Here is a 23,638-nt window from a genome sequence, read left to right on the forward strand (position 1 = left end):
TTCAGTTTAGGTGGTGAACTTAGAGACAAAATACAGGATTAGTACAAGGAAAAGGGAGATCTTGGTATTCATGCTCATAGATCCCTTAAAGTTGCAGCACAAGTTCATTAGTTGTTAAGACAGCATTTGGTATACTGGCCTCATTATTTGGGGTATTGATTTCAACAGTTGAAAGGTTATGTTGCAGCTCTATAAAATCCTGATTAGACCAGTTCTGGTTGCCTCATTACAGAAAGGATGTGGAAGCTTTAGAGAGGGGTCAGAGGAGATTTACCAGGATGACATCTGGATTAAAAAGCATGTCCTTTGTAGATAGGTTGAATGAGCAAGAGATTCTCTCTGGAGAGAAGGATAAGAGGTGACTTGACAGAGGTGTAAAAGATGGGCAAGAGGCATAGTTTGAATGGACAGCCAGAGACTTTTTTTTCCGAGGGCAGAAACTGCTGAGACAAGGAGGCACAGTTTTAAAATATTGAGAGGAAAGTACAAGGGGATCGTCAGAGGTAGGTTTTTAACAGAGGGTAGTATATGCATGTAATAGTCTAACAGGGCTGATGGTAAGGGCAGAAACATTAGGTGTTGTATTTGAAGGCACGCGGTATATGGAATAAGGTAAATGAACTTGCAGATGGGCAAGTATGTTGTTTTAGGCATCACAGAATCATGGCTGAAGAGAGATTATAGCTGGGAGCTCAATGTCCAACTATATACATTTTATTGAAAGGACTGGCACAAATGCAAAGGGGGCAATGTTGCTCTGCTGGTAAAAAATTAGTAACAGGTGACATAGGGTCAGAGGGTGTTGAATCATTATAGATAGAGCTAAGGAACTGCAAGGGTAAAAAGACCCTGATGGAAATTGTATATAGACCCTTAAATAGTGGATGTGGCCTACAGATTACAAGCGATAGAAAATGCATGCAAAGAGACCAATGTTACATTTGTCAAGGGAGACTTCAATATGTAGGCAGATTGGGGAAATCAGGCTGATGCTGGATCCCAGGAGGGGGAATTTCTAGATTGTTTCCAAGATGGCTTTTTAGAGCGGTTGTGGTTGAGCCCACTGGAGGATCAACTGTTCTGGATTAGATGTTGTGCAATGAACCAGAATTGATTAGAGAGCTTAAGGTAAAAGAACCCTTAAAGGCAAGTGATCATAATATAATCAAATTCACACCGACACTGAAGTTTGTGAAGGAGAAGCTAAAGATAGATTTATCAGTATTACAGTGGAGGAAAAGGAACTACAGAGATGTGACCGGAATTGATTGGAAAAAAAATATTGGCAGGGATGATGGCAAAGAATCAATGGCTCGAATTTCTTGAAGGAATTCAGAAAGTGCAAGATATAGACATTTCAAACAGGAAGGAGTATTATAAGGGCAAGATGACATAGCCGTGGCTAACGAGAGAAGTCAAAGTCAACATAAAACCCAAAAAGCTGGCATAGAATAGAGCAAAAATTAGTGGGAAGTTAGAGAACTGGAAGCTTTTAAAAGTCAACAGAAAGGAGCTAAAGAAGTCATTAGGAAGGTAAAGTAAGCTAGCCAATAATATAAAAGAGGATCCCAGAATCTTCTTTAGATATATAAAGTGTAAAAGAGAGACACAAAAGTAGATATTGACCACTGGAAAATGATGCTGAAGAGTAGTAATGGCAGAAGAACTGATTAAGTATACTGCATCAGTCTTCACAGTGGAAGACACTAGCAAGGGCATGGAAGTGCCAGGGATCATGGAGTGTGTGAAGTTACCATTACTAGAGAGAAGGTTCTTGGGAAACTGAGAAGTCTGAAGGTATATAAGTCACCTGGACCAGATGATTCTGAAAGAGGTGGCTGGAAAGATTCTGGAAAATTGCGAATGACACTCCACTCTTCAAGAAAGGAGAGAGACAGAAGAAAGGACACTACAGGCCAATCAGTCTGACCCCAGTGATTGGGAACATGTTGGAGTTGATTTTGAAGCATGAGGTCTCAGGGTACTTTAAGTCACATGATAAAATAGGCTGTAGTCTATTCCTCAAATCTGACAAATCTTTTTGAATTCTTGAAGAAATAACAAGCAGGATAGACAAAGGAGAATCAGTTGATGTATACTTGATTTTCAGAAGTCCTTTAACAAGGTGCTACGCATGAGGCTGCTGAACAAGCTACAGGCCCATAGTATTACAGAAGAGATTCTAGTATGGATAAATCAGTGACTGATTAGCAAGAGGCAAACAGTGGGAATAAAGGGAGCCTTTTCTGCCTGGCTGCCAGAGACTAGCTGTATTCCATAGGGGTCTGTGTTGAGACTTTTTTAATGTGAAATGTCAATAATTTGGATAATGGAATTCATGGCTTTGCTGCAAAGATTGTAGATGAAATGAAAATAGGTAAAGGGCCAGGTAGTATTGAAGAAGTAGAGAGATTACAGAAGTACTTAGATTAGGAGAATGGTCAAAGAAATGGGAGATGGAATACAGTGTCGGGAAGTGTATGGCCATGAACTTTGGTAGAACAAATGAAAGGGTTGACTATTCATGCAGTCAAAATATAAAATCTAAGGCACAAGGGGACTTGGGAGACCTTTTGGGCAGGATTCCTTGAAGTATAATTTGCAGGTTGAGTTTGTGGTGAGGAAGGCAGATGCAATGTTAACATTTATTTCAAGAGAACTAGCATATAAGAAAAGGATGTATTGTTGAGACTTTATAAAGCACTGATGAGGCCTCACAATGGAGTATTGTGAACAGTTTTGGGCCTCTTATCTTAGAAGGGATGTGCTGGAAACATAAAGACTACAAAGGAAGTTAACAAAATTGATTCCAGGATTGAATGGCTTGTCATATGAAGAACATTTGTTGGCTCTAGGCCTGTATTCACTAGAATACAGAAGAATGAAGGGTGACCTCATTGAAATCTTTCAAATGGTAAAAGACCTTTATGATGAAATGGCAGAACAGGGTGGCCTAATTCTGCTCCTATACTTTATGGTCTGATGTTCTTATGATCTTATTAGACATATCAAGACTTAGAAAAACACATGAATGTTATAAAAATGGAGAGCTATGTGGGAAGGATTGACCTTGGAGTAGGTTAAAAATTTCACACAGCATTGTGAGCCAAAGGACCTATACTATGCTGTACTGGTCTCTGTTCCATGTTCTATGTTTTATGTCAAAGTTCAAAGTAAATTTATTTTCAAAGTACATTTACAACATCATACACAAAACTGAGATTCATTTTCTTTCGGGCATATTCAATAAATCAATAATAGAATAATAACCATAATAGAACCAATGAAAAACCACATCAACTTGGGCTTTCAACCAGTGTGCAAAAGACACAAACTTCACTAATACAAAAAGAAAGAAATAATAGCGATAAATAAATAAGCAATAAATATTGAGAACATGAGACGAATAGTCCTTGAAAGTGAGTCCATAGATTATGGGAGTATTTCAATGATGAAGTGAAATTGAGTGTAGTCAGCTTCTTTGGTTCAAGGGCTTACTGGTTGAGGGGTAACAACTGTTCTTGTACCTGGTGGTACGAGTCTTGATGGTCCTGTGACTCTTTCCTGGTGGCAGCAGTGAGAAGAGAGCATGACCTAGGTAGTGGGAGGGTTCCTGATGATGGATGCAGCTATCCTGTGACAATGCTCTGTATAGATGTGCACAATGGTGGGGAGGGCTTTACCTGTGATGGACCTGGTTATATCCACTAGTTCTTGCAGAATTTTCCATTCAAGGGGATTTTTTTTGTTTCCATTCCAGGCTGTGGTGCAGCCAGTCAATATAATCTCCACCACACGTCCATAGATAGTTGCAAAGTTTTAGATGTCATGCTGAATCTTTGCAAATTCCTAAGGAGGTCAAGGCACTGCCATGCTTTCTTTGTAATTGCACCTAAGTGTTGGGCCTAGGACAGGTGCTCTGAAATAATAACGTCCGTCCCTCTCCACCTCTGATCTCCTGATGATGACTGGCTCATGGACCTTCAGTTTTCTCATCCTGAAGTCAATAATCCGGTCCATGCTCTTGCTGACATTGAGTAAGAAATTGTTATTATGGCACCACTCAGCCAGATTTTCCATCTCCTCCTAAATGTTGATTTGTCACCGCCTTTGATTTGGCCTATGACAGTGGTAACATCAGCAAATCTGAATTATTGCATTGGAGCTGAGCTTAGCCACAAGGTCATATGTGTAAAGTGAATAGAGCAGGGGGTAAGAACACAACCTTGTGCTGCACCTGTGCAGGTGGAGATCACAGAGGAGATCTTGTTGCCAATCTGAACTGACTGGGGTCTGCAAGTGAGGAAGTCAAGGATTCAATTGCACAAGGAGGTATTAAGGTCATGAAGAATATGGATGGTTTTTCAGATTGTGGATTAGTTTTGATAGTATTGAATGCTGAGCTGTAGTTGATAAAGAACATCCTGATGGATGCACCTTTGTTGTCTAGCTGTCCCAGGGCTAAGTGAAGAGTCAGTGAGTTGGTACCTGCTGTACCTGTTGCCCTGGTAGGCAAATTGGAGCGGATTCAGGTCATTCATGAGGCAGGAATTGATATACTTCTTCTTCAACCTCTCAAAACTCTTCATTACTGTGGACATAAGTGCTACTGGATGATATTCTTTGAGGCAGGTTGCCACATTCTTCTTAGATACTGGTATAATTGAAGCTTACTTATAGCAGGTGGGTACCTCAGATTGCTGAAGCGAGAGGTTAAAGATCTCAGTGATGATTCCAGCCAGTTGATCAGCACAGGTATTTAATACTTGAACAGGTATGCCATCTGGGCTGGATCACTTCATGGTTCACTCTCCTGAGGACTACTCCCAGGGTCTGAAATCATAGGATCATCAGATGTGTAAACTTGTGATGGTACCTCCATGCATAGAGGGGATAGAATAGAAGAATTGAAGGGATTGAGCATACCTGGAAATGAAGCCTTGTTCTCACCCTCAGAATGTTGCTGTGGTTCACCAGTGCCACCTTCATTCCAGTTATCATCATTGATAGAGATAATTTTGAAACATCACTACATCAAGGTTCAAGGGAAAAACAATAATGGAATGCAGCATGTAGTGCTGCTGCAAAATGTGTAGACCACAATGAGGTAGATTGTTGTTCTTTTGAACAAGAATCTCGTGGTAACGTGAATGATAGTAGATGCCAATCGTGGTGTGAAGAGGCTGCGAGGGAAGATGCTAGTTATGACAACTTTGCATGAGATTGACAGCAGCGATCTTAAACCCTAGAGATTTTCTCAAGCTTGAATGCATGTCATAAGTTGTCAGGCTTAGTTTAGTGGAAGTGTCTGTGTCTGATTTACAGTGTTTTGTGTTTCCTTCTGATATGAGAATATAATTGAGATTGATTCTGCACCGTCAGTGTTAGCTGCCTTGAAACTGCATCACACTTGAATTGTTGGCCACTCACAGTTTTCAAGGCCTTGGTGCATAATTTAAAGGGCTTATTTAAACTGATATATTGGTTTATTATTGTCACATGCACCATGATACATCATGACCACAATAACCTGTTGCAATGAACTGATTAGTATGGTATGAGACCCATACAGATCACCATTACACAAGTGCATCAAAGTAGTACAAGGGAAAACAATGACAGAATTCAAAAAAGAAAGTGCAGTGCAGGCAGGCAATGAGGTGCAACATATACAAACTGCTGAAGGAACACAGCAAATCAGGCAGCATCTATTGAGGGGAATGAAACCATAAGATAAAGGAGCAGAATTAACCCCTCTTGGCCCATCGAGTCTGCTCTGCCATTTCATCAAGTTTAATCCATTTCTCCCCATCAGCCCCAAGCTCCTGACTTCTCATATCCTTTCATCAAGAATCAAGAATCTATCAACCTCTGCCTTAAATATACCCAATGACTTGGCCTCCACAGCCATCTGTGTCAACAAACTTCTCTTCTCCATTCTGAAACAACGTCCCTCTATTCTGAGACTGTGTGCTCTGGTCTCAGACTTACCACCATAGGAAACATCTTCTCCACATCCACTCTATCGTGCCATTTCAACTTTTGATAGATCTCAATGAGGACACCTTTCATTCTTCTGAGAGTGAGTATATTCCCAGAGTCTTGAAATACTCTTCATCTAACAAGCCTTTCAATCCTGAATTGCTTGCAGATGATATGAAGATAAGTGGAGGAGCAGGTAGTTCTGGGGAAGTAGAGAAGCTACAGAAGGATAAGGGAGATTAGGAGAATGGTCAAATAAATGACAAATGGAATACAGTGTTGGGAAATGTATGGTCATGCACTTTTGTGGAAAAAAAATGAAAGGGTTGACTATTTTCTAAATGGAGACAAAATACAAAAAAGACTGAAGTATAAAGGCACCTCCCTAAAGGTTAATTTACAGGATGAATCTGTGGTGAGGAAGACAAATGTGATGTTAGCATTCATTTCAAGAGGACCAGAATATAAAAGCAAATATGTAATTTTGAAACTTTATAAAGCTTTGGTGAGGCTTCACTCAGTGTTTATGGGTTGGTTTGAGCCCCTTATCTTAGAATGGATGTGCTAAAACTGGAGAGGGTTCTAAGAAGGTTCACAACAATTGTTCCAGGATTGAAAGGCTTGTTATATGAAGAGCATTCGATGGCTCTGGGCCTGTATTCACTAAACTTTAGAAGAATGAGGGAGGTCTCATTGAAACCTATTGAAGCTCCATAGAGTGGATGTGGAAAGGATATTTCCTGTGGTGGGGGAGTCCAAGACCAGAGGACATAGCCTCAGGATATAGGGGCATCCTTTTAGAATCAAGATGAAGAGGAATTTTGTTAGTCAGAGAGTGAAGTATCTGCCACAGTCAGTCATGAAGGCCAAGTCTTTATACATATTTAAGACAGAGGTTGATAGATTCTTGATAGTCTGGGCATGAAGGGACATGAGGAGAAGTCAGGACATTAGGGCAGCAGGTGGTGTAAGGTTGATATGAGTAGCTAGTGCATATCACAAATCCTGGTCATGTGACCACTGATACCAGCAGACAATCCCTGAAGATTATTGATAACGGCTGGGGTCACCCATCTTGTAAAGACTCTGCCCAGAAGAAGGCACTGGCAAACCACTTCTGTGGAAAACTTTGCCAAGAACAATCATGGGCACGGGACCATGATTACCCATGTCATAAGGTATGACTCATAATGGTGATGATGATGAGAAGAAAATCATCCCTCATTCTCCTCCATTCCATAACCTTAGTTAAACCCTCACCTCTGGTTCACAGTTCACATTTTCTCTCTGTGGTGTGTGGGTTTCCACCCAATGTTCCAGTTTCCTCTTACATCCCTAAAATGTGCATGTTGATAGGTTAATTGGCTGCTGTTAGTTGTGCGTAGGTGATTTGGTGGGATGTGAGCAAGTTGATGATAATTGGTAATTGGTTTGTTATTGTCACATGTGTAGAATTACAGCAAAAAGCTTTAATTTGCATGCCATCCAGACAGATGATTCCATGCATAATACATCACAGTATTAGAAAAGGGGGAGAAAAATCAGAATGCAGAATATATGGTAGCTAATTCAGAGAAAGTGCAGTGCGTGTAGACAAATATAGTTCAGGAGCTTGACTGAAGGGTCAAGAGTTCACCTTTATCATACAAGAGGTCTGTTCAAGAGTTTTTTAGCAGTGGAATAGAAGTTGTCCCTAAGCCTGGTAGTACCTGTTGTCAAGGTTTTGTAGCTTCTGCCTGGATTTTGACTTTGATAGAGGCCAGAGACAGCCTGTCCTCTGGCTGGAGGACTGGTATGTGTGTAGAGGATTGTTGTTGTTGCTTTATACTTGTTATGTTCTGTTTTGTTGTGTTTTCTGTTCTGCTGAGCACAGGGCCAGAATGTGTGGAGACACTTGAGGGCATGCTGGTTGTCAATGCAAATGGTTCATCATGGAGGGGTTATCTACTGAGTCTCTCTGGGTGGAGGGGGTCAATAACACAACTGGGTGTTTTTTATAGACCACCCAATAATAACAGGGACATCAAGGAGCAGATAGGGAGACCAATTCTGGAACGGTGCAGTAATAACAGGGTTGTCGTAATGGGGAATTTTAATTTCCCCAATATTGATTGACATCTCCCTTAAGTGAGGGGTTTAGATGGGGTAGAGTTTGTTAGGTGTGGTCAGGAAGGTTTCCTGACACAGTATGTAGATAAGCCTACAAGAGGAGAGGATGTACTTGATCTGGTATTGGGAAATGAACCTGGTCAGGTATCAGGTCTCTCAGTGGGAGAGCATTTTGGAGAAAGTGATCACAATTCTATCTGCTTTACCATAGTATTGGAGAGGGATGGGAACAGACAAGTTAGGAAAATGTTTAATTGGAATAAGGAGAAATATGAAGCTATCAGGCAGGAACTTGGAAGCATAAATTGGAAACAGATGTTCTCAGGGAAATGTATGGAAGAAATGTGGCAAATGTTCAGGGGACGTTTGCGTGGGGTTCTGTGTAGGTACGTTCCAATGAGACAGGGAAAGAATGGTAGGGTATAGGAACCATGATGTACAAAGGCTGTTGTAAATCTAATCAAGAAGAAAAGAAGAGCTTAGAAAGATTCAAAAGACTAGGTAATGATAGAGATCCAGAAGATTATAAGGCTAGCAGGAAGGAACTTGAGAAGGCATTGGCAGACAAGATTAAGGAAAACCCCAAGGCATTCTACAAGTATGTGAAGAGCAAGAGGATAAGACATGAGATAATAGGACCAATCAAGTGTGACAGTGGAAAAGTATGTATGGAACCAGAGGAGACAGTGGCGGTACTTAATGAATACTTTGCTTCTGTATTCACTGCGGAAAAAGGATCTTGGCAATTATAGGGATGACTTGCAGTGGACTGAAAAGCTTGAGCATGTAGATATTAGGGAAAAGGATGTGCTGGAGCTTTTGGAAAGCATCAAGTTGGATAAGTCACCAGGACCAGACAGGATCCATCCCAAATTACTGTGGGAAGAGAAGGAGGAGATTGCTGAACCTCTGGCGATGATCTTTGTATCATCAATGAGGACAGGAGATGTTCAGGAGGATGGAGGGCTGTGGATGTTGTTCCCTTATTCAAGAAAGGGAGTAGAGATAGCCCAGGAAATTATAGACCAGTGAGTCTCACTTCAGTGGTTAGTAAGTTGATGGAGACGATCCTAAGAGGTAGGATTTACGAACATTTGGAGAGGCACAATATGATTAGGAATAGTCAGCATGGCTTTGTCAAATGCAGGTTTGCCTTACAAGCCTGATTGAATTTTTTGAGGATGTGACTAAGCACATTGATGGAATGTATATGGATTTCAGCAAGGCATTTGATAAGGTAGCCCATGCAAGGCTTATTGAGAAAGTCAGGAGGCATGGGATCCAAGGGGACATTGCTTTGTGGATCCAGAACTGGCTTGCATATAGAAGGCAAAGAGTGGTTGTAGACTGGACATATTCTGCATGGAGGATGAGAGGTGACCTGATAGAGGTGTATAAAGTGATGAGAAGCATTGATTGTGTGAATAGTTAGAGGATTTTTCCCTGGGCTGAAATGGCTAGAAAGAGAGGACACATTTTTAAGGTGCTCGGAAGTAGGTACAGAGGAGATGTCAGGGGTATGTTTTTTATGCAGAAAGTGATGAGTGCATGGAATGGGCTACTGTCTATGGCGTTGGAGGTGGATATAATAGAGCTTTTTAAGGAACTCCTAGATAGGTTCATGGAGCTTAGAAAAATAGAGGGCTATGGGTAACCCAAGGTAATCTGTAATGTAAGTACACGTTCGGCACAGTATTATGGGCCAAAGGGCCTGTATTGTGCTGTCGGTTTTCTGTTTCTGTGTTTCTATGTTTCTATGACACATTTTTCACTGTATGTTGCAGTGTACATATGGTAAATAAATCTGAATTTGAATCTGTGATGTCCAGGGTGTGATCGTTATTAATTCTGTGGGCTGTTTTCCTGAGGCTGCAAAAACATTGCTGAGTATGTATAAAAGGCTGGGTTGTGTGATGGACTGGGCTGTGCTCATGAATCTCTGAAATTTCTTGACCATGATTTTTTTTTTCAATTTTGTTTACAGAAGTGCTTTCCCATTGCCTTCTTCTGGGCAGAGTCCTGATGAAGGGCCTCAGTCCGAAACGTCAACGGTGCTTCTTCTTATAGATGCTGCCTGGCCTGCTGTGTTCCACCAGCACTTTGTGTGTGTTGCCTGAATTTCCAGCATCTGCAGATTTCCTCGTGTTTGGTCTTTACAAGACAGTTGACCCCAGCTATTTTCAATATTCTTCAGGGATTGTCTGCCTGGTATTAATGGTTTCATAACCAAGATATATGATATGCACGGACTGCTCATACGACCATCCACCCTCTGCTCCCATGGCTTCGGATGATCCTATTCAAAGGTACTAAGCAGGTGCTACGCTGTCCAAGGGTTACCTGCAGGCTAGCAGAGGGAAGCAACATCTTACAACTTCTTTGATAGAGATGTATCTCCACCCAGCCACCACGCCCTAGTATAAAACTGAGTACTTCATCGTTGGCATGTACCCAGTGGGCTGAAAAACCATTTTCCATGTGGATCTCTCTGTGAGACTGCATCACACAAAAGGAATCCAGGGTCAAACAGTGGAATAAGTAGAATGATGAAATACAAAGAGGAAGCAAATCGTTTGTTCATTTCATTGATTGAGATTAAAACCATGCAGAAGGCAGGAGAAAAGTAGACTGTGTTCGGAAGCTAATGCCTGACTTAAACGACTTAGTATTTAATTTGCTGATTAAGTACTTCAACCATTATCATTTCAATGGCAAATTTAATAAGAAAAGATATGATGGAGATGTTCTCAACATGAAATTAGAAAAAGCAGTAAAGCAGACTGACGACCATTAAGGAGAATCTGAAGAGCTCTTGAGAATTTGTTATCAAATCTCCCTACAAAATACCTTTTGCTGCAGGCTCCTTTGCAGATGTGATTAAAGTCTCAGTCGCAACAATGGCAGCGCTGTAATCTTTCCCTCTGAGTTGTATTTGAAAATTGACAACATTTTTATTTTTGAGTAGATTTGCAGTGGAGGGGTCCAGGAGAAAATAGGGCTTACTTGACCTCACTTGCAAATGTGAATGCGTATAAATGTTGGTTTTTGTATGTCTGTGTGGTTTTCAGGAGTCCTCTCAACACCAAGTCAGTGTCAGAAATACAAGGAACATAAAACAGTACAGCACAGGAACAGAACCTTCTGCCCATAATGTTGATGTCGACCAAGATTTCAATATCAACTGCACATTTGCCAGCACAGAGTCATAGTCCTCCATCTCCATTTGTTCAATTACCTCTTTAAGTAAATCTTAACCTTTGTCATCATATTTATTTATTTAGCTTTCCAGGACAGAACAGGCCCTTTTGACCTGACAAGCTACACCATGCTGCAGCCTACCTACTTAGCTATAACTTAATCACAGAACAATGTACAATGAGCAAGTAAACCACATCTTTGGGCTGTGGGAGGATACATGCATTCATAGGAAAGTTGTACAATGTCATGATATGTACTGGCAATTTCGGAACCCAAGTGCAGAGGAAAGACAGACTCCATTTCTAAGATGGCAACCGGAGTTTATTCATAAGAATTCCACAGTACATTGGTGGCTCAGCCAAGCGACCCACAAGATGTAATATTCTCAAAACCACGACCCTACAATTAGCACTAATCGACCATCCACTTCAGTAATACAAGTTACACAGAATTCCCGAGCCTATCAAAGTAAACTTAACTCATTTAAGCAGAAATTACCAGGAGACCACATTACAAAGAATGAGTCACTAGAGAAAAACACAAGGAACTCTAAACAATTAACGGTTCTCATTAAACAACTATTAACCAATTCAGATACTCTAAAAAACTTGGATCCCAGTGCTCTGTGGTTCCCCACGCAGACTTGAAGAGCTCATTACAGTCTAAATTCCTTACAGACTGTGTTTGAATTGAACTTCGAATGTTATACTCAATCTAACCACTATGCTACCCTACACCCCATTTTCCACTATTTATCTTGACACTAGTACCCTCTGTATAAAAAATAAACTGCCTTGTAAAAAATCTCTTTCAAGCTTTATCTCATTTTAAAACTGTTCTCCAATATTTGACATTTGCACTCCAAGAAAATGATTCTGACTATCTATCCTGTCGACACATCCCATAAATTTATATATATCCCAGCAGAACATCCCTCAACCTCTGACACTCTAGAAAATACAATCCACGTTTGTCCAACATTTCCGTATATCTAATACTCTCTTATCCAGGCAGCATCCTGGTGAAACCTCTTCTGCACCCTCTCTCAAGTCTCTATAGCATTCTTCCAGTGGGTGAGCAGAACTGTACACAATATTTCAAATGTGACATGACCAGAATTTTCTATCCAGCTGCAACACGGCAAAGATCAATAGTGAAAAGGGTGAGCAGATTCAAGTTCATGGGCATCAACATCTCAGAAGATCGACCCAGGACTCAGTGCAATCATGCCAAACTACTTCATTAAGTGTTTGAGGATATGTGGCATGTCACCAAAGGACTCGTACAAATTCCTACAGATTTAAGGTGAAGATAGGTGTTCTTTCATTGTTTCTATTGTGTTTCTTGCATTTAGACCATTAGACCAGAAGACATTAGGCAGAATCGAGTCTGCTCCGCCTTTCAGTCATGGCTGATCCTTTTTTCTATCTCCTCCTAAACCCCAGCTCCCGGCCTTCTCCACATAACCTTTGATGCTGTGTCCAATCAAGAACCTATCAATCTCTGCCTTAAGTACACCCAATGACCCGACCTCCACAGCTACATGTGGCAACAAATTCAACACTCTTTGGCTAAAGAAATTTCTCCATACCTCTGTTTTGTAAGGGGGCCCCTCTATCCTGAGGCTGTACTCTCTTGTCCTAGACTCTCCCACCATGGAAAACATCTTTTCCACATCTCCACATCTACTCTGTCTAGGCCTTTCAACATTTGAAAGGTTTCAATGAGATCCTTCCCCACCCCCCCCATCCTTTTGAATTACAGTGAGTACAAGCCCAGAGTTATCAAATGTTCCTCGTATGATAACCCTTTCATTCCTGGAATCATCCTTGTGACCTCCTCTGGACCCTCACCCATGCCAGCACATCTTTTCTAAGATGAGGGGCCCAAAACTGTTCACCATACTCGAGGTGAGGCCTCACTAGTGCCTTATAAAGCCTCTGCATCACATCCCTGCTCTTGTATTTTAGACCTCTTGAACTGAATGTCAAAATGCCTTCCTCACCACCAACTCCACCTGCAAGTTAACCTTTACTTGCTACCTCAACTGTAGCTAGATGTTCTGCACAAGGACTCCCAAGTCCCTTTGCATCTCAGATTTTTGGATTTTCTACCCATTTAAAAACTAGTCTGCACATTTATTTCTACTACCAAAGTGCATGATCATTCATTTTCCAACACTGTATTTCATTTGCCACTTTCCTGCCCATTCTCCTAATCTATCTAAATCCTTCTGCATCCTACCTGTTTCCTCAACACTACCTGCCCCTCCATCAATTTTTGTATCATCTGCAAACTTGGAGAAAAAGCATTCTATTTACCGTGATTTCCCACTTGAAAATAAATCTCAGGGTTTTATATGGTGACATTTATGAAAATAAATTTACTTTGAACTTTGGAGATCATACTGACTAAGTCTGCAGAGTGCAGAGGATTATAGACCCAGCCAGCTCCATCATGAGCACAGTCCTCCCAGTGAATGAGGGCACCTTCAAGAGGTGATGCCTCAAGAATGCAGGAACCATCAGTAAGACCCCTCACCATCTGTGACATCTGTTTTCTCATTACTGTAATCAGGGAGGAGGTATAGGAGCCAGATGGCCCACACTCAGTTATTCAGAAATAGCTTCTTCCCTTCTATCATTGGATTTCTGAACAGTCTGTGGATCCTTGAGCGTTACCTCATGATTATTTTCACACCATTTATTTGTTTTTTGTAACATAGATTTTATGTTTGTCCTACTGCCGCAAAACAGCAGATTTCAAATCTGTGTCTGATTCTGATTTTGCCTGATTATGAAGGCAAACAGCTGTACATCTTTGCCACTCTTTCTACCTGTGTTGTCACTTTCAGAGAGCAACACACACAAAATTCTGGAGGAACTCAGCAGGTCAGGCAACATCTATGAAGAGGAATAAACAGTCAAAGCTCATATAGGCCTGTTTATTTCTTTCTAAAGATGCTGCCTGACTTGTTGAGATTCTCCAGCATTTTGTGTGTGTTGCTCTGGATATCCAACACTGGCAGAATATCTTGTGTTTATTACTATCAGAGAGCTGTGGCCTTGCACCCCAAGATCACTCTGTATACCAGTTCTCCTAAGCATTCTGCCATTTATTGATTTACTGTAAGGACAGCAGGACCAAGGCAGATGAATGGAGGAAATCTGTCGTCCTTCATCTAATTTAATGATGGAACTGTCTCATCAGGCTTAATGGTCTTCAACTGGTCAATAAAGAAGCAAGATAACTAAATATGATGGCTAAACTGGTACTTCCAACCTGAGTATGTCCTGATCATGGCAGTAGAGGAGGCCATGGAACATGTGAAAGTTGGGAGTGGAATTAAAATAGTTAGCAACTGGGAAAACCCATCTTTTGGCAGTTGGAGCAAAGGTTCTTGATGAAGCAGACCCCAAATCTCGGCCAGGTCTCATTGATGTAGAGGAGGCCACATTGGGAGCACCAATTATAGAAGATAGCTCCAACAGACTCACTGGTGAAGATAACGTTACTCCTATGTGATAATTGTAATGAAGACCAAGTTTGTTCATTGTCAACTTAAATTAAGTTATATCAACTTAAATTAACATAAGCTACGCATAACTAACACAACAAAATAAACATATTAGTACAACTGAGAGAAATGTAGCCTGAGTTGGAATTTTGTTTTTTTCTGGTTATTTCAAGAATCTGTTGGCAGAGGGGGAGAAGCTGGTGATGAATCTTGAGGTGTGAGCCTCTAGCTCCTGTATCTTTTGCCTGAAAGTAGCTTGACTTCCTTAGACATGTTTCCTGTAGCTAGCCTTAATGATGAGGAGAGCTGTACTCATAATTAAACAGGCTTATTCCACTACTCTTGTGATTCTGTGCATTACAGTTTCCACATTAGGCTTCGATGCTTTCCATTGTACGTATGCAGAAGTTTGTTAGAGTCTTTGATGACGTGCCAAATTTCCTTAAACTTCAAACATGGTTTCTTTGTCTTCTTTATAACTGCATTTTTCACAGTTGTGTCAATGTACTGGGCCAATGAGAGGTCCTCCAACATGTTAACAGGAGCTAGAAGCTGCTCACGCTTTTCATCACAGACTCTATGAAGAGGAACATACCACATGCCTTCCTAACCATTTCCAGCACCAACTACTGCCTTTCAGTGACTTATGATTTCTGGTTTAAGATGGCACCGGTGAAGCACAGCAACTTCTTGCCTGTAGCTAACAAAACAAACCTCTTTACTAACTACTGTACTAATCACATTCTTTCTGGTAAATAATCACTGCAATCAATTATCTTTAACTTCCCTTTCGGAACTGAACAATTGAACTGCCTGTACAACCTGGTATTTTTACAGTGTGAACCAAAATCTCAAAGGTGCAAGATGTTTGCAGCATGACATGTATGGGCTGAATTGAGGCAGACTTGGAGGTGATTTGATGTGACAGAACAGAGATGAGACAGGGTTGAGGTAGTGAGACCTGGGTCTGGGCCTGAGAATGAGGAAAGACCCGAGGTTTGATTGATCTTTGCGCAGAGCCAAATTGGAAAGGTTGGGTATGGGATGAATCGAGGTGGTGGTGTCCAGGCCCTAGAGTGTGTCAAAGTGGCAGGACCCAGGTCCAAGAGTGATGAATGACCCGTGTTTGGACAATTTAAGTGCAAGGCCAGATTGTCGGGGCCAGGAGCCAGGTTCCGCTCGCTGCTCGACAAGGTTTACTTGACTCTGTGCTGAACTGAGGCTGTAGCCTACATCTAATGGGCTCCTGAATTGGCTGCAATGATGATTGACTTCATGGCTATGGACTCAGTCTTGTGAACTTCACTTGTCCACAGGCTTTTGTTGTTTGCACAATTTGTTCTCTTCTTCCTGCACAGTGGTGTCCTACATTTGTTTTTTTTTTAATGGGTTCTGTCGGGTTCTTTGTTTTGTGGCTGCCTGTATGGAAACAAATCTCAATGCCAAAAATAGAAACATAGAAAATAGGTGCAGGAGTAGGCCATTCGGCCCTCCGAGCCTACACTGCCATTCAGTATGATCATGGCTGATCATCATACAGAACCCTGTACCTGCTTTCTCTCCATACCCCCTGATCCCTTGAGCCACAAGGGCCATATCTAACGACCAAAATGGTGGTGTTTCCATTAGACGGGTGAAGCCCAGTGACGATGCCGGGAGAGAGCGTTGGCCTTTGCTTACCAAAAGGACGGAAGGTGAAAATGAAATTGAACCATATGAAGAAGAGAGCCCACCGGGCTTGACAAGAGTTGAGACTACTTGCATCCTGAATGTCGGAGAGGTTCTAGTGATCTGTCCTGGCCAGCAAAGGATGCTCTGTCTCGTCCAGCGGTGTCACCATTCCTCCACGGCCTCCTTGACAGCCAAATGTTCCCGGTTCCCAACATCGTAATTCCTCTCGGCCGGAGTCAAGCAACATAATAGCATAATACTTTGATAAAAAATGTACTTTGACTTTTACTTAAAGTACAAAGACCCAATGCTCCTTTGAACACCAATATCAGTCTATCTCTTCACCAATTTGGATAACTGAGGAAATTATCTATATTATATTGCATTGACTATTTTCTCATCCATAAAACCGTCAGACATAGAAGCAGAATTTGTTCATTTGGCCATTGTGCTTGCTGCACTATTACAATAGAACATAGAACATGATAACTCATTGCATAGAACATCTTTCCATTGTTCTCTCTGTTCACAAACCCATGTAGTTTTGAATATTGAGTAAACTTGAAATATCACAGACAACTCATAAGTTCAAGAAGAGATGGGTCTGAGCACCAATCTCTGTGATATCAGGAACTACAAATATTCCTCTTGACTCCTGGGAGCCTTTTTCCCATGACTGTCCAAAGTGGAAAAAGTGCATCCAAAATGATGTCAAGGCAATGCATCGGATTCATAGAAAAGCCACCATTAGTGGCGGAAGGAACATAATACCTCACAAAGTACCTAACTGAACCTTCCTCCTGCCAGCAGTAACCTCCTTCCCATTTGTGGAAGACTCTAGTTTCCAAATCAACCCCATAAACTCGGAAGATTGTCATTGAAAGTTAGGAGTGCTACCAGCTGGGCTACAATGGACACTACAACAGAAAAAACTAAAGACAGACGTCTTGTGCTCTGTATCTCAGTGCAGGTGTCAAATCTATCCAACAGACATGCAGAGGGGTGGATCATGATATTTTTTGTGTGATAGTGAGTTTGTTGTCTGTTTATCATAATTCTTTGTGGATTGCATGAAAATAAAAAAAGGGAATAATTTAAAAGGAGCAACTGAACAACTGTTTCCCTACATTTGTTCTCATCAAATTGAGAAAGTACATTCCTTATCTCCTGAGCTTTCTCAACCTCCAACAGCTTCCTAAATAAGGAGAGTGGGCAATGTCAGGATGTTTCTCAGAGAAGCCAGATGATTCTCATTCCTGCCCTTTTCCTTTCTACAGAGACAGACCATTGTTTCTTTTCGATCCCCAGTGCAGATTTCAATGTTGAGGTTAAACAACATTGTTCTCTTTGGCACAATGACTCACCCAGTGTTTTGTTTCCAGATTGTTTGATGCATGATCTCAACTTTCTCCCAGCAGCTAAAAATTGCCTAAGATCCAAATGTTCAAGGGTTCATTTATTAATAAAGTATATATCCATATACAACTCTGAGATTTGTCTTCTCCAGATAGCCACAAAACAAGGAAGGAACATACAAGTCATTCAGAGAGAAATATCAAACTCAGCTCCCCACAATAAAGGATCAGCATCCCAATCATCAGCCCCCAAACCTCACTCCTCCCACATAAAACACAACAAGAACATTGATCGCCCACAGGCACCCTGCCCCAGCACAGAACAGAACAAAAACATCAACCCAAACCTGCTTCCCTGTATAAAATGCAACAAGAACATTAAACACCCCTCCAACTCCTTCCTCCACTCAAAAAAACTACAGTGTGCAACAAGAACATTAACCTTTGAATCCCATCCCCACACACAACAGAATGGAAAGGAGTGGGCAAAAAACACAGAATATAAAATCCATAGGTCCAGATAAAAAAACAGATGCACATGGAGTTTAACCATGAGCAGGGACTGGAAAGGCAAACCACAGGGTATTTCAACTCTCTATGCTACATTGGTATCCCAAAGGATACCATCTTCCATCAGAAGAAACAGGCTCAAAGAAAGTTTCAAACTTCAAAGTAAATTTATTATCAAAGTATATACATATATATATATATATATATATATGTGTGTGTGTGTGTGTGTGTGTGTGTGTGTGTGTGTGTGTGTGTGTGTGTGTCCATATACTAAACTGAGATTCATTTTCTTGTGGGCATGAAAATCTACACGCTAACAAAGATGGACAAGTAACCAATGTGCATAAGACAAACTGTGTAATTACAAAAAAAAAATCAAATAATAAATAAATAATAATTAATATTGAGAACATGAATTATAAAAAAAGAAAAATATGAAAAAGAATGAAAATAGAACAAAAGGGAGAGAGAAAGTAAAAGAAAGGGAAAGAACAAAAGAAGAAGATGAAGAAGAATTCTGGAGTCAGTCCAATTCTTTCAAAAGTCTCCCTCTAGTCTTTAAATTCAATGATCCAATTCCTTTTTGAAAACCCAATAGACACTGTCAATGAATGATACTGTAATGAGAAACACGTGGACTCAAGCACACAGCACAGTAGACCATTTTTTCCAAAGTTCCAAATCAACAACAAATTAAAACAACTTAGATGGTAATCAATAACTGTTAAAAAGAAAACTTCATCCCAACCTGCTGTAACTGAGGCTGTCTGATAATTACTTCAACATGCAAGTTTGTGAAGATTAATTCATGCAACCAACCTATTTAGCAAATTGGTAACCAACAGAATGGCACCAAAAAAGGTGTTGTCATTACACAGAGAAGCGCCTTGTAATCTTTTGAGAATGAGGATCAACATAGTACAGCCAACCAACAAAAGGGTGATGTTATCTTAGATAAGATAAATACAGAATAAAATTTGCTCTTCTGTCATCCCTCAGGTTGGTTCAGAATCAGAATCAGAATCTGGTTTAACGTCACTGGCATATGCTGTGAAATACATATAGATTTAGGGATACATATGCTCACAGGCAGGGATTTTAAGTTAGGTCTCAAATGTGGAGAAATTTCCAATGACTTAACTGGTACTATGGCTAATGATGCACAAATTGTTCCCATATATTCACTGAAAATATGCATATTAGATTAACATTAAGGTTCTATGATATTTCTCAAAGAAAAAGGAAAATGTTTCTCTCTTCTTTATTTATCACTATTTTTTTCTTTGATTCTCTCTTCCTTTACCTCCCTCCACTCTGTCTCTCTGACTCATTTTGTCTCTTTTCCTCTCTCTCTCTCTCTCCTCCTCTCCCTCTCCTCTTCTCTGCCTCTCTCCCTGCTGTTTTTCATGAAAGAAAGACTTTCACTACCTGCTAATTAGGTTTGCATCATGACATTGTGGATTTGGACATTAAATACATACAGGAGAAAGGAAATATTAGATCCCTAGCTTGAGTTAATCTTAACAACAAACACTGAAGAGAAATTGGGCAAATGTGGATTGTTATCCCAGGAGGCTGAGGGGAGATCTCACGGAAGTTTCTAAGATTATGAGAGGCATTAATATAGTAGACAAATAATATTTTTGTCCAAAGGTTGAAATATCTAGTACCAGGGGGCATTCATTTAAGGTGAGATGGGTAATTTCTAAGGAAATGTGAGGGGTAAGTTTCTTTTTACACAGAGAATAGTGGGTGCCTGGAATGTGCTGTCTAGGGTAGTGGATACATTAGAGGCTTTTCGGAGGCATTTAGATAAGCACATGAATGTGAGGAAAATGGAAGGATATGGACATTGTGGAGACAGAAGAGATTAATTTAGTTAGCCATTTGATGATTAATTTAATCAGATTGGCACAACATTATGGGCTAAAGGGACTGTTGTTGTGCTTGTACTGTTCTAACACTGAAGACAAATGGATTGCAGTACTGGCTGTGGAATTGGAAGAGCCAAGAGATCTTGAGAGGCACAACCACAATTAATTCAAAGAAACTCATGGACGTCTGAAAATACAGGTGCAGTTCAAATTTATTTTAAAGTGAGGTGTGCACATAATCACGTGATGACATATGCAAATAACATATTTTTACATATAATGAATTATTTAAACAAGACTGTTAAAAAATTACTGATATATTAAATAAACAACACTCCTCCCGATTAGCCATAAACCAACTCAAAACAGAATGTATTTCAACTATATACACAGTATATTATATAATACAACTACTATACAGATATCAACAGCATAGTAAATTTTAAATTTTCCTTTTCCAGCTTAAAGATTGAATTGCTGTGGAGGATTTCTTACTCTTGTGGGATAACATCTTTTCTGATAAGGGAGATCATTCTGCTTGACAGTCAAGACTTGTGTCTGTGAAACGATCTCGTGTTCTGGGCCCGTTCAGTGATGGTTGTAGGAGTTGACTCTGTGACCGTAGGAAGTTGTTCTGAAAACTCTGGACACCTTTCTCCTCTTTGTCTCTTTCTGAATCTACTTTGATCCTTTTCTTTTTCTTTCTCATGTTTCTTCTCTCTTTCACAACATTTGCTTTCTTGTTCACGTCCTTTCTCTCTGTCTCTTTCCTCCTTTTGCTTCTTCTATTTTATGCATCTTGATCTGAGAAGGTTCATCTAGTTCACTGGAGTATTCTCTCATTAATCCTTTTATTATTCCTTTCATGATCTGATCTCTCCTCTTGGTTTCCTCATCCACAGCATCATCTGACGAATCCTCTATTTTGTATCTCCATTGACTCCTTTCTTTTTGGCTTTCCATTCATTCCAGTTGGGCTTTGGTCTTTGCATTTAATTTTACTGGCAGCTTTTTGTCTCCCAGTGGAAGTTCAAGCAATAACCTTAAAGCACAGATTCTGGTTCTTTTACTTAAAAAAAGCCAAATGCCTGCAACTTTCCTGAAGCTATTTGAACTTTATTCCAGCTTAAAACCAATCCACATTTTGTAAGTAACTGTCTGATTAACATATCAGAAGATATGGACTGACACCTTGCCCACCTGTCCTGTTTATTATTTATTGTAATGCCTACACTGTTTTTGTGCACTTTATGCAGTCCAGTGTAGGTCTGTAGTCCAGTTTAGCTTTCTCTGTGTTTTTTTTTAAATTACGTAGTTCAGTCTAGTTTTTTGTACTGTGTCATGTAAACCATGGTCCTGAAAAACATTGTCGCATTTTTACTATGTACTGTACCAGCAGTTATGGTCGAAATGACAATAAAGGTTGACTTGACTTGACTTGACTTGATCTCTCAGATATGTTGCCTATGAAAACTTTTGCAGTCGAACCACTGCTTTCACCATTTTCATGCTTCCTTAAGCAGTATGGTCCTTCCTTGGTCCAATATGTTTTTCAACCAGAGGCACAGAGGTTGGCACCAATGCCCGTTTGTCATCTGTTGGGCAACAGTTCATGGCATTTGGCATGCAGTCCAGGCAACATCGGTCATGGCAACATCCAATACCTTTCTTTCAGCCTGCTTCATTTCAGGGAATATGGAATGCATCACATTCCCATAATGCTGATCCTCCTGTTTTTACCACATACGAGCTCAACATGGCTTGTTGGTTGTTGTATTTCACAGTTACGAATGCCATTCCCACAGGAGTTATCTTTTCTCCAGTATAAGTTCTTAGCTGGATATCTTCACATTTAAGTTTGGTATCTTTGAAACGCCATTCAAACTCATTTTGTGGAATTACTAAAACAGCTGAAACAGAGTCCTATTCCATTTAATTAATTTGCCATTCACTTCTGGTGTAAGCCATATTGCTTGTCTGTTCTTAATTTTCACATTGTAAATCTCAAAATTACACAATCTGGTGTTACTGATCATTATCATTTTTTAGTTTGCATGTCCTGCTGTCGATTGAACAGGTTGGTAGCAATCTTAGATTTGTTCTAAAATACCTCATCACCAAGATTATGTTTCTTTTAACTTGAAAACATTAAATTAATTCAAACAAACTTACAGGAGTCCGAGCTGCCACCGGCGGTGGTGGAGGCAGAAATGATAGGAACTTTTAAGAGACTCCTGAATGGCTACATGGAGCTTAGAAAAATATAGGGTTATGGGTAAAGCCTAGATAGTTCTAAGGTAGGGACACAGCTTTGTGGGCCGAAGGGGCCTGTGTTGTGCTGAGTGTTTTCGATGCTTTTTCTGACATGGATATAGTTTGAGTTTACTTTAAAGCAAGCTGTGCACGAATCTCGTGGTAGAAAGATGACATATGCAATTGATGTACTTTTACATATAATCCATAATTAATGATTTAATCAATCAAGAATTCTTAATCAAGCAATATATATATATTTACCAATTATTATTGAAATATTAAACGCACAAGTTATGTTGCTGTTATGTTGCAGAGACAATAAAATGCAAGTTTTGATTAATTGAGTTATGTAGTGAATTTCCTAACCTAGTTTCATTGATGAATGGTCAACCCAACATCTTTTACTCCCATTAGATTTACAAACTCACTCTCTGCTCCATGTTGACAAATACAGTACTGTGCAAAAATCTTAGATATCCTAGCTATATATATGTGCCTTCGTCTTACCCTTCTTGAACTTCGATACGTCAGTCATAATAAATCTGATTGTGATTCATACCTTTTCCTATTCAGCACTAACAGTAATTGTCATCTGGGCAGGTTTGGTCACAACATCATCACAGCTATTCCCTTTGTTTCTAAAAATATAAAAGAAACATAATTGATAGAAGTCATGAATATAAAGAGAAAAGGCAGGAAATTCTCAGTATCAGTTGAAAGAGATTTAATATCACAGGTGTAAGACACTTCATTGGAAATGAAAAAGAGATAAAAAATTAGTTTTAAAAAGTTAGAGACATCCTCTGCCTCACCACTCTGGCTGTATCACTGTCTGGTATGGTGAGGGTGGCACTGCATAGGATTGGAACAACCTGCAGAAGGTTGTGAATTCCATCTGGGGTACTAGCCTCCCCAGCATCCAGGACATCTTCAAGGAGGTGATGCCTCCATCATCAAGGGCCCCATCACCCAAGTCATGGACATATGGACATTGAACTCATGAACACAACCTCATTACCTTTTTCTTTATTTATTTAACTATTTTATATATATAGTTACTATATTTTTTTATTATTCTCTCTTCCTCCCTTCACCCCTTCCTCTCTCTCCAACCAGTTGAATATTTCCATCATTTTTGATTTTATTTAAGCCCTTTGGTTGCAGGG

The sequence above is a fragment of the Hypanus sabinus genome, chromosome 4 (assembly GCF_030144855.1).
Source record: "Hypanus sabinus isolate sHypSab1 chromosome 4, sHypSab1.hap1, whole genome shotgun sequence".
NCBI classification, from domain to species: domain Eukaryota; kingdom Metazoa; phylum Chordata; class Chondrichthyes; order Myliobatiformes; family Dasyatidae; genus Hypanus; species Hypanus sabinus.